The 12,126-nt window shown below is 51.7% G+C and overlaps 1 long non-coding RNA gene across 2 annotated transcripts; it reads left to right on the forward strand.

Moving 5' to 3' along the window:
* Positions 1 to 307: 307 nt before the first annotated feature.
* On the forward strand, positions 308 to 10,315 carry LOC115515486. Of its 2 annotated transcripts, none has more exons than XR_004343741.1 (3): positions 308 to 1,366; positions 4,803 to 4,970; positions 9,314 to 10,315. It is a non-coding gene; the product is annotated as an uncharacterized LOC115515486 (long non-coding RNA). The 2 variants fall into 2 exon arrangements; XR_004343742.1 differs by lacking the exon at positions 308 to 1,366 and adding an exon at positions 2,959 to 3,122.
* The last annotated feature ends 1,811 nt before the right edge of the window (positions 10,316 to 12,126 follow it).

Genomic DNA, 12,126 nt, shown 5'->3' on the forward strand with positions numbered 1-12,126 from the left:
TTCTACTTCTTCAAACCTGCCTGTTGCTAACTTGCTGTATGACCTTGGGCAAGTCACTTCCCCTCTCTGGGCCTCAGAGGCCTCAGCAATAGAACGAGTGATCCAATTTGCCCACCCACTTCGACATTCTAAAACCGGGAAACATTCAGACCCACGTGATTTCACATAATCAGAGCCGTCTTCCTCTAATTTGACCAAAATGCAAATGGCCCTGGTAGATGACTCAGCAGGTCTTACCCCCAGGCCTAGACACCTTCATCCCTCTGCCTGGGGAGGGAGAGGTCCCACCCAGACCCACGGAATCAGCTTCTCTAGGCCTCGGCAGCAGGACCTGGAGCCTGGCATGTTTAGGAGGCGGCCCAGGAGGGCAGGCTGACGGGAGAGCTTGGGCTCCCCTCCCCCATACGGACAACTAACAATGACAGTTTACGAAAACAATGACCCACAAACCAAGAAGAGTCTCCGGCCGCCTCCAGGACCTTCCACGGCGGGAGAAGGGTACACCCCCGGCTGGGTGCAGAGTGTTGGGGGGGCGGCAGGAAAGACCAGCCCCTGCCTGCACACTCGGGCTACCCAGAAGGCGGCTGAACACCACGAAGGCCACGAAGCCCTCGCGGCCGTCCCGGTGGGGACGCAGGCTGGTTCCCGTAGGACACAGGACTTGGGACTTGCTCTAGTTAACCATGCAGATGAAAAGAACTTGCAAGGCCACCCTGCCAACTGCCAGGAAAGGGAAGGAAATCACATGAGGGTGCAAAAGCCGAGAGGGAACAGGGGCCCAGGATCAAAGGCAGCTGCCACGATGCCAATAGCCCCAGGCTGGAGGAAAGTGCATGAGCATATGAATCAGATGGAAGAATAGACAGTCAAGGAACAACATCAGGGCTTGCAAAGCAAGCTCGAGACCAGAAGACCGACCGACATGGAGAACCTGAACAGGACCCCTGCACATCTAGAAACCGAGTCATGACGTAGCACGCACATCTGAAAAGCAAACTAACAGCATGGAGAAAAAGTCAAGATCATCACAGTGAAGTCAGAGAAAAAGGACAAACCCCAACAATTAGAGATTGGAGCCCAGACCTTCCAGCATAGAGGGATCGGGGTCCTTGAAGTGGATTATCCAACAGCAACGCGGAAGAATGTTTAGACATTGAGGGGACACAAGAGGGATGCGGTATGATCAGCATCAGGAACATGCTGACTCGGGCCGAGTTAATGGACTCTAAGGATAAAGGAAACAACTGTTCAGGTGCCCAGAAGGAAAAGCCAAGTCACGAACAAGGGGAGAAAAAAGTCAAGCTGGCCTCACATTTTTCCACAGCAACATTCAATATGAGAAGACCGGGGAACTTAGTCTTCAAAGGTGTGGGGGGGGGGGGGCGAGGAGGGGCCAAGAATATTACGCCCAGTGAGGTTGTTCAGATTTATAGGCAACACGGAAAGGATCAGGGGAAAACGGCACCCTCGGGCTGCCTTTGGAAAAAAAAAAAAATTACTCAGCAATGAAATCTAGCTGAGAGTTAAAAGGGTCAATGTTTTTGAAGGCAAAATCATGCCTCTGATACAGTATAAAATGAGCACCTGTCAAAAATTGTATTTAACTCATTAAATAATTAGGGAACAAGCAATATGTTCCAACTGGTTTAAAGGAAAATTAGAACACCCCCGAAATGAATTTACAGACGGGTGCAAAACTGATCAGTAGCCACAGGGCATCAATCAATTGCATTCCTCCAGACAAAATGCATTTGCGTTTCTAGGAACCAGAATGATTTGCATTTTCTACCACCTAGATTTGCTCAGAGGTGACGAAATACAGGACCCCCGGGGGTGAGTGGCTTTCAAAGTCTCTCTCAATTTCTCTTGGTACAACTAAGAGATGACTCCAGGTGCAAAATCCAGGGACATAATATGCTTTAAAAAAAAAAAAAAAAAAGGAAAGGAATCTATTGAAATGCAGGACTGAGATGAAATACTAGGAGAATTATGGTTGCAGAACAGAATTTAAGTGTTAGAAACCTTGACAAAGGGAAAATATTAGGATCAAAGTCAGGAACCCAGGCAAGATGCGTAAGGGAAGTGATCGCCTTTTGCATCCCAAGGAATGATTGAGCCTGCCCAAGTGAAGCATTTATTATTTTTTCCCCAAGACTCCAATCTCTTGATGAATTTCATAATCTTTTCTCTTAACAGGAGAGAAGTTCATTATGAACCAATATCTCTGTGGAAAGTAAAAACTTATCTAAGATTCAGCAATTTTTTAGCTTTTTTTTTTTTTCTGCTCAACTCAAGTAAAATTGCTTTTAGTTTTAAATCTAACATGTATGGTACAATCCCATCTTTTAAAATTATTTAGACCAGGAGCTCCCGGGTGGCTCAGTGGGTTGAGGGTCTGACTTGGGCTTAGGTCATGATCTCACGGTTCGTGGGTTCAAGTGCCACATCGGGCCAGATCTGTGCTGACAGCTCAGAGCCTGGAGCCTGCTTCAGATTTTGTGACTCCCTCTCTCTCTGCCCCTCCCCCACTCACGCTCTCTCTCTCTCTCTCTCTCTCTCTCTCTCTCTCTCTCCCCCTCTCCCTCCCTCCCTCTCTCTTTCTCTCTCAAAATAAGTAAACATTAATTTTTGTTTAATTATTTGGACCTGTTTACCTGTCTACCTAACTTCTTTATGTCTCCAAAGTTCTCTGTAGATGACATTTCCCCAGATGTCAACACTGGATGATGAGCCATATTAATCATCTGCTTTGTGTGGGGGGGAAGTTCTAGGTGATGGGAATACAGCAGAGAACAGAACAGGTAAAGACCCTGCCATCAGGAAGCTGGCCTTCTAATGGGGGTGGGGCTGGGGGGCGTTGCTTCCTTCTTTGTGCTTTTCTGTATTGCTTGTTTTGTTTGAGAACGAGCATGTATTATTTTTATAAAAGCAGCGGTCATTACCTTCACACACACACACACACTTCAGATGATTCTTCTAGACAGCCAGAGTTGAGGACTGCTACATTTCATTTGAGCCATTGACACTCTAGTGTGAATTACGTTTTCAGGAAGACAGTGTGAGGACCAAGAGGCTCTGCAGCTCCCAACCCAAGCAGCTAAATCCTGGGAAAAGCTGAAGAGGTGAGCTGCTCCCCGAGGAATTCAGTCTCTCTGGCCTGGAAGAACCATTGAGCTGGTCTCCCAAGCCCCCCTTGCCAGGGGTTCCTGTCCCTGTCCTAGGATCCTAAGCCAGTGAAACAGATGCGTGTTCTAGCTGACACTGGACCCAGGCAGCTGGGGGCCCAGCCCAGCCTTGACGAGTGTCTGGGACAAGCCTGACAGCCAAGGCTCTCCTCCTTCCCGACCTGGGAGCCCCATCTGACTCCAGTACCCTCATCTGCTCTCACTTCTTGGGTGGAGCCCTGACTCCTGCCCTTTTCCATTTGCACCCTTACTTTAGCCCCACTGGCCTAAGCTCCCCTTCCCCACACCCCCGGGCCTTTGCACATGCTTTCTCCTCCACCAGAATCCCTTTCCCACCTGCCTTCCCTTGCCCCAGATCCCAGGTCTCTCCCCTGGAAGCCTTCCTGACATACTCCCAAGCCCAGAGGGCAGGCACCCGCCACCGGCTATGAGCTCCCCACAGGCCAGCAAGCATGGCTCTACTCGTTCCTGTGGCCTAGTGACCACATAGGGTCACGGTCAAGTCTTCCTCTTGAGGTCGTTGAAAGGAGTAAAAAGTGCACATTTCTATTTTAAGGTTTGTTAAAAGAATGACCAGTGTGAAGGAGGAGGGGGAAGTGAAAGGGGGAATCATCAAGTCAGTAAGGGAAGGGAAGTAATAGGAAATGGGGAGAAAGGTCTCACTTTCCTGGAGCCAGCTGAAGGTCTGTGGGGGCTGCAGGGTCAGACAGGGCTGAGTCCCAGCGGGAGCTGCCTTCTCAGCCCCCCACACCCCCCAGGGCCTCGGGAGGCACCGCCACCCAGTGTCCACCGTTCCCACAGAGCCCCCCAGATCACAGGGCAAGTGAGCGCGTCTCCAGGGCAAGTCCCAGCACCAGTGGTGAACTGAGGTCACCCCAGCGCTAGCAGTGCTGGGGGGGACCTCAGGGCAGGCAAGGATGAGGGCTGTGGCTGTCACCACCGTGTGGCCTGATGTGCCTCCTCCGCCCTCAGAAGTAGTGGCGTGAACTCTTCCTCTCAGGGGCGTGTCGTCTGCTGTGGGGGCGACCTGGGGAGCCCAGCCCAACACCCGAAACACTCACAGAGCATGTGACAGGCAGGGCACATCTCCTGCCAGCAGACGACTCGCAGCGCCTCCCTGAGCCTGGTCCTGCCCCTGTCTGCACCCCTGTCTTTCCCACTAGGCAAAATTTAACTTTGTTAAATGCTTATATATTAAAGAGAGAGAGAGAGAGAGAGAGAATGAGCGGGGGAGGGGCAGAGAGAGAAGGAGTCAGAAGATCCAAAGCAGGCTCCTTGCTGAAGGCAGACAGCCCAATGTGGGGCTCCAACTCAGGAATCGAGAGATCAGGACCCGAGTTGAAGTCGGACGCTTAATTGACTGAGCCACCCAGGCGCCCCATATTCACCATTTTTTTTTTTAAGTTTACTTATTTTGAGAGAGAGAGAGAGAGAGCATGGGGGAGGGGGAGTGGGGGCAGGGAGAGAGCATCCCAAGCAGACTCCACTCTGTCAGCGCAAAGCCCAACACAGGGCTCGATCTCACAAACGGTGACGTCATGACCTGAGCCTAGATGGAGTCGAGTCAGAGGCCTAACTGACTGAGCCACCAGATGTCCCAACCTTGATCTTTTTAAGGGCTCTTGAGGACTCTGCTGAACGGACACTCAGGATCACCAACCCCCTGCTGTGGCACATGCAGGTTATTTCCAGCCTTCTGCAAAGCCGAGCAGTGCTGTGAGGACATCCCTTTGCACGGCGATGTGTGGAGAATAGATCTTCCCAGGGCTCTGCGAGGTCCCACAGGTGAGATGCCGGAGGATGCAGATTTTCGAGGAGGGCCCCTCACCAGGGACCGACCGAGATACTCCCTCCAGAGCCAGCCAGCTCCCAAGAGCGGGTTCCCCAGAGAGAGACCGCTCAGGAACCCCAACAGGTGTTCCTTTTACAGGTGGATCCGTTGTTGTGGTTGTCCTTGTCGTTGTTTTGGCCGGGGGGGCAGTGCTGGGCTCCAGCCCTAACTGCAGAAGGTACAGAGCTGGTCTGGGCAGGTGGTTATGCAAATCAAACAAGGAAGTAGGGCTCAGGGGAGCAGAAGGGTTGGCTCTGGGCTCCCTGCCAGGGAAGAAGCTGAACTAGGCGCATCCCCTCTCCCTGCAGGAGGCCTGAGGGGTTCAGGAAAGGGCCCACGGGCCACCCACTCCCAGGGGAATGGGTCCTGCCATGGCCCTGGCCCCTCCGTTCTATCCCCTGTGTTCCTAGAGGTCCCTACAGGGTGTCTGTGTTGAGCTCAGAGTCCAGTATGGACAGATACTATAATAGGACGGCCGTTTCCTTCCCCTGGGCCCAGGCTGGCATCCCGGTTGCCCACCACAGTGCCCACCAGTGATGTAGGAACGTCCAGTGGGGCCTCCTTGGTGCCTACAGCTCCCGGGGCGCCCATCCCAGCCCCGATCCCTCAGCGTGACACTGTCTCCTTAACCGTGAGTTCCGGGACAGCAGAGTGGGTCACAGGGGCCCAGCAGGTGGCAGCTGCCCAGTGCTGCCTGTCACTGAACATCCTGACCAAGTCACACTGGCCGGGAGCTGCTGGTGCCTGGCTGGCTGAGGGCCCCCCACCCCCACCCCCGGCAGGACGAGAAACAGGGTTCCTAGCCAGAGCTGCCGGCAAAAATCAACGAGAGGGAGCCCACCCCAGAGCCTCAAGCTAACCAGGGCCTGCAGGCCAGTCCAGGTGAGGCCGGAGCAGCCCAAGCCAGTCTCCTTCCGATGCTGCATCCATCTCATAGCGTTCCAAATTGGAGATGCCAATTTCTTTGCTTTTTTTTTTTTTTTTACATTTATTTATTTATTTTGAAAGAGAGCATGTGCGTGAGGGAGCACATGAATAGGGGAGGGACAGGAAGTGGGAGAGAATCCCAAGCAGGCTCCACACTGTCAGCACAGAGCCCCACGGAGGGCCCAAACCACGAACCCTGAGATCATGAGCTGAGCCAAAATCAAGAGTCGGATGCTTAACCGGCTGAGCCACCCAGGCGCCCCTCTTTTGCCTTCTTTTGAACATTTCAGGCCTCTTTTAGCAAATTGATTTAAGGCCTCTTGCACCTAGGATTGGCAATTCTGATAAGCATTTGTGGAATCCCCCCAGGTTTCAGACACAAGGCTGTTGTGTCCCTGCTCGCCTCTGTTCTTGGTGAGTTTTGCCTCCATTTGTGCACAGAATGAGCTCATTACACAAAGTAGCCTGTGCTCCCCGACGAGTGAGGGATGCCTGCCGCAACGGCAGTGTTGGATGTGATGGATTCCACCACAGAAGTGCATTTAGTTCCCCTGCACACACACCAATCAAGGTGACACCGAGTCATGCCGTCCCCGGTTATATGCACATCAACACCTGACAATTGATCACCAGCATGTTTTCATTTGACTCCAGCTGCCCCCACCTCTCATGAGTCGGGGCTGAAAAATTCGCCCATTTCAGCAGCTCCTGATGGTCTGGGCTGATAAGGATCCGGGTCAGGCTACCTGTTACTCACTGCCTGGTGCTGAGAACAAGCCTCCAGGTCTTTGCACATGTGTCTCTCTGCCCAGGGAACCTCTTATTATCAGCCCTTAAAAAAAGACACAGACTCATGACTGTCATATAAAACTGAACATGTGTTAAAGGTTATTAAACTCCTAAATCAATGGGGGAACCAGGCACATGTTATTACCAGTTCACAAGAGAATCTGAAGAACAGGCACAATTATCGATCAGGAATATTGAAATGAACACGCAAATGAAGGCAACACTGGGGAAGGAAGTCAGTTGGTGTTCTATGAGACGGGCCAGAGTCCACAGGTCTGTAACAAGAATAATTTTGCATTACTTATCTATAATTTGCAGAGTTGTAAAATAGCCCTCATAGAATGGAATCAGATAATCCAAGAGGTGTTCCCCAAGAGTCAAGATAATGCATCGCTTTTCCACAGGTGTACAAATATTTCCCTGCGATCCCGACGACCTGGCCACTGAACCCCTATCTTGTCCAGGAGGCCCCCCTGGCTCCCAGCGTGGATGGTGCCATCCACTGGACTCCTTGAACTTTTTTTTTTTTTTCAATGTTTATTTATTTTTGGGACAGAGAGAGACAGAGCATGAACGGGGGAGGGGCAGAGAGAGAGGGAGACACAGAATCGGAAACAGGCTCCAGGCTCTGAGCCATCAGCCCAGAGCCCGACGCGGGGCTCGAACTCCCGGACCGCGAGATCGTGACCTGGCTGAAGTCGGACGCTTAACCGACTGCGCCACCCAGGCGCCCCTGAACTTTTTTTTTTAATGTTCAGTCCCTTGAACTTTTTTTTTTAATGTTTGTTTACTTTGAGAGAGAGAGAGAGAGAGTACACACACACACACACACTCAGCGGAGAGGGGCAGAGGGAGAGAGAGAATCCTAAGCAGACTCCATGTCAGCACAGAGCCTAACTTGGGGTTTGATCTCCTGAACCGTGTGACCATGACTTGAGCTGAAATCAAGAGTCAGATACTCAACTGACTAAGCCACCCAGACACCTCTTTCTTTTTCTTTCTTTCTTTTTTCTTTCTTTCTTTCTTTCCCTCCTTCTTTCTTTTTCTTTCTTTCCTTCTTTCTTTTTTTTCTCTTTCTTTCCTTCCTTCTTTCTTTCTTTCTTTCTTTTTTTTTTTGGGAAGGGGAGGGGCAGAAAGGGAGAGAATCTTAAGCAGACTCCTTGCTGAGCTCGGAGTCTGACATCAGGCTCCACCCTACGATCCTAGGATCATGACCTGACCCGAAATCAAGAGTCACATGCTCAACTGACTAAGCTACCCGGGTGCCCCCAGTCCCTTGAACTCCTTATCACACTGTTCTGTCTCCCCCATCGGTCTTGTAAGATGCTTAAAATCACCACTTGTGTCTACCTCTGATTGTGAGGGAGCACTCGATGTTGAGTAGATGGTTGAATAGATGAATTAATGAGAGAACAAAGGGGTAACGGCCTAAAACCAGGGGGTCGTGGAGCACCGCTGTTAAGACAGGCAAAGACCTGCAGGTTGTGGAAGTGTGTTGGTTTCGAGATTGATCTTACTAAGGGCCCCTCGGATAATACAGCCCCGAGAGCAAACAAGCTCAGAAGTACTAGGTTAAACACGAACAGGTTGTTTGCTTCTCCCCTTTCACCACAGCACTTCGGACAGCCTTTACCATATCGAAGTCCCCCGTGAATGTCTCAGAAGGAGCAGGCAACATCCCGGCGTCTTCCGTGCTTATCTGATGGCGAAGCAGCTCTTTAAAAATGAAGGAAAGGGGCGCCTGGGTGGCGCAGTCGGTTAAGCGTCCGACTTCAGCCAGGTCGCGATCTCGCGGTCCGTGAGTTCGAGCCCCGCATCGGGCTCTGGGCTGATGGCTCAGAGCCTGGAGCCTGTTTCCGATTCTGTGTCTCCCTCTCTCTCTGCTCCTCCCCCGTTCATGCTCTGTCTCTCTCTGTCCCAAAAATAAATAAACGTTGAAAAAAAAAAAATTAAAAAAAAAAATGAAGGAAAGATGAGGGTTCTGGAAAATTCACAATGAGAAAGACCAATTTAATCCAACCCTCCTGATTTATGGAGTGGTGCAGACGTCATTACTGCCTGTGTCAGAGTGCCAGCCCCAGCGTTAGATCTCCTGTGTGGCTTTCGACAAGTTCCTTAACGTCTCCACACCTCAATGGCTCCATCCATAAAACGGGACTAAAGGGGCACCTGGGTGTCTCAGTCGGTTAAGCGTCTGACTTCGGCTCAGGTCATGATCTCCCGGCTTGTGAGTTGGAGCCCCGTGTCAGGCTGTCTGTGCTGACAGCTCAGAGCCTGGAGCTGCTTTGGGTGCTGTCTCCCTCTCTCTCTGCCCCTCCCCCGCTTGTGCTCTGTCTCTCTCTCAAAAATAAATAAACATTAAAAAAACAAACCAAAACAGGACCAGAAAGAGAAATCGCCTCAAAGTGGCTGGCGGGGGGCGGGGAGGAGGTTAAATGAATTTCTGGGAGGAAGACTTGCAACATAGAGCCTGGCACAGTCTGTCCTCAGTCAGTGGTAACTGTGTCACTATTACTTATAAAAACACGAGGTGCCATTTATTGACTTGTCTTTGTATCATCTTGCTTGACCCTCACTTCAGCTGAGGCCAGATGAGGAAGATAAGGCCAACGAGGACAGCACGCTCGGGAGGTGAACTCACAGGCCCACAAGGCCCTGCAGCTGGCAGGGGGCCAAGGTTCTCCGACCAGGCATGAAGCCCGAAGAACGAGCCAGCCAAGGGCTTGGCATGAAGTAGGTGCTTAGTAAAGACTGGTTTCTTCTATTCCTTCCTCCTTCCCTTCCAACAGCCATCTGGGCCCCCAGTCAGGAGGTCACCTCTGGCCAGGGCTGTGGTAGGACAGACAGAGCCCCAGGCCGGGCCTGGCCTTCTCCCCCACCAGCTGAGGTGCCCCCTTCCATTTCTTCTTCTCCTCCTCTTTGCCACGCCCCCCGCCTCTGCGTGCCCACTCAGTTATCTGGTGACTCGAGGACCCCGGGAGTCCCTCTGTTCTCCTCAGCCACCCTGGTGACAAAACAAAGGAGGAGCTCAAAATCGGCCTTGATTCAGTGCATGAAGCCCGTGGCCTGGGCTTGAGTGGCCCTGCCAGGCCACCTGGGGCCGTCCACGGGCGCCACACAGACCCACACAGGGCCCCACGCCAGGCCCGGCCAAAACTGTCGCCCCAGCTGACGGCTTGCTCAGAGAAATGACTCAGCCCGAGTGCTCAGATGCCCTGTCCACGTTTTATGAACTAAAGGTGTTTTCATAACAACTGGGGGTGATGAGCCAGCAGCAGGCTGTAAACAGAGCAATGATCTGGTTGAAACGCCCAGGTCCGAGCCCCCGCCCACAAGCAGGGCCTCCGAGGTTGTCAGCTTCTCCACAGCGGTGCTTCCTTCACGCCCAGGTGGGGCCACGGGCCACTGGGCTCGTCCTGGCAAACAGCACAGACTCCCAAAATAACGTGGAGACGCGCCCAGCCGCATCTGTAACCCAGGAGGGAAGCGAGTGACAGAGCCAGACCCGTGGCCTAGACGCCTGCTTCTGTCCTTCCCGGATGCCCCGGGGCCTCCTGTGGGACCGGAAGCCGTCCATGAGCCAGGGTCCCAGCCCTGAGCTGGAGTTCGCAGGGCAGGGAAAGTGTACCTCGCCTCCCACAAGGACAGTGCCGCTGGGGGGGTGTGACACAGGTGCCCTAGAACAGCAAATGGTGTGAAACAAGGAGGGCGGTGCTCAATCCTCCCGGAGGATTCTAGAGCTGCCAGAGGTGAGACAGCACGGCCTGCTCATTCACCCTGCCCCTACCCCCGCTCTTCCTTCCGTCCCTCAGGGCACTTTGGGAGGCCTACCTGTCAGCCGTACCCCAGGCTTACCCATACCATCCTCTGCCCAAAAGCCAAGCAGTCCTCTTCGATCCTAACTTTTCCAACCCACGGCAAGTCCCGTCCACCTTACCTCCAGCCACTTGGCCGCCGCCACCCACGCCCAGGCTGCTCGCCTCTCGCTTGGACAGCCACCCTGCCTCGCTGGGGTCACCTCCTGACCCCTCAGCCTTGGCCTCTAAAATCCGTTCTCCACTCATCGGCACGAGGGTGCCACACCATCTTTCTGAGGCCCCACCCACACCCCACCCGCCTTCTTGGCCTCCACCAGATCCTGTCAGCTATTCAAGCTTTTTAAAGAAACTGAGCACAGCAGCTTTGGCATCAGGCTATGAAGAGATGAACTGAACAGGAGGAGAGCTCAGAGGCACAACCATGCATGAAGGAGAACATGTGCTTGTGACGGAGAGACACCACCAACGGGTGGGGAAAAGACTCATACGTGGTGTTGAGGCAGTTGTGATCCATATGGAAAAAAAGTAAAATTAGATCCCCACCTCAAGCCACACACACACACTCCAGGTGGATTCAAGGCTTACCTGTGAGTAACAAAAGTTTAACACGTTTAGAAGAAACTCCAGGAGAATATTTTTTAAATTAATTAATTCATTTTCTTTTTAAAATCTACATCCAAGTTAGCATCTAGTGCAACAATGACTTCAGGAGTGGATTCCTTAGTGCCCCTGACCCATTTAGCCCATCCCCCCTCCCACACCCCCTCCAGTAACCCTCTGTTTGTTCTCCATATTTATGAGTCTCTTCTGTTTTGTCCCCCTCCCTGTTTTTATATTATTTTTGCTTCCCTTCCCTTATGGTAATCTGTTTTGTGTCTTAAGTTCCTCCTATGAGTGAAGTCCTATGATATTTGTCTTTCTCTGACTGACTAATTTCACTTAGCACAATACCCTCCAGTTCCATCCACGTAGTTGCAAATGGCAAGATTTCATTCTTTTTGACTGCCGAGTAATACTCCATTGTATATATACCACACCTTCTTTATCCATTCATCCCTCAATGGACATTTGGGCTCTTTCCGTACTTTGGCTATTGTGGATAGTGCTGCTATAAACATGGGGGTGCGTGTGTCCCTTCAAAACAGCACACTTGTATATCATGGATAAATGCCTAGTAGTGCAATTGCTGGGTCGTAGGGTAGTTCTAGTTTTAATTTTTTGCAGAACCTCCATACGGTTTTCCAGAGTGGCTGCACCAGCTTGCATTCCCACCAGCAGTACAAAAGAGAACTTCTTTCTTCGCATCCTCGCCAACGTCTGTTGTTGCCTGAGTTGTTAATGTGAGCCATTCTGACAGGTGTGAGGTGGTATCTCATTGTGGTTTTGATTTGTATTTCCCTGATGATGAGTGATGTGGGGCATTTTTTCATGTGTCGGTTGGCCATCTGGATGTCTTCCTTGGAGAAGTGTCTGTTCATGTCTTTTGCCTATTTCTTCACTGGATTATTTGTTTTTTGGGTGTTGAGATTGGTAAGTTCTTCATAGATTTTGGATACTAACCCTTTATCTGATATGT

The sequence above is a fragment of the Lynx canadensis genome, chromosome B3, assembly GCF_007474595.2.
Source record: "Lynx canadensis isolate LIC74 chromosome B3, mLynCan4.pri.v2, whole genome shotgun sequence".
Classification (NCBI taxonomy): domain Eukaryota; kingdom Metazoa; phylum Chordata; class Mammalia; order Carnivora; family Felidae; genus Lynx; species Lynx canadensis.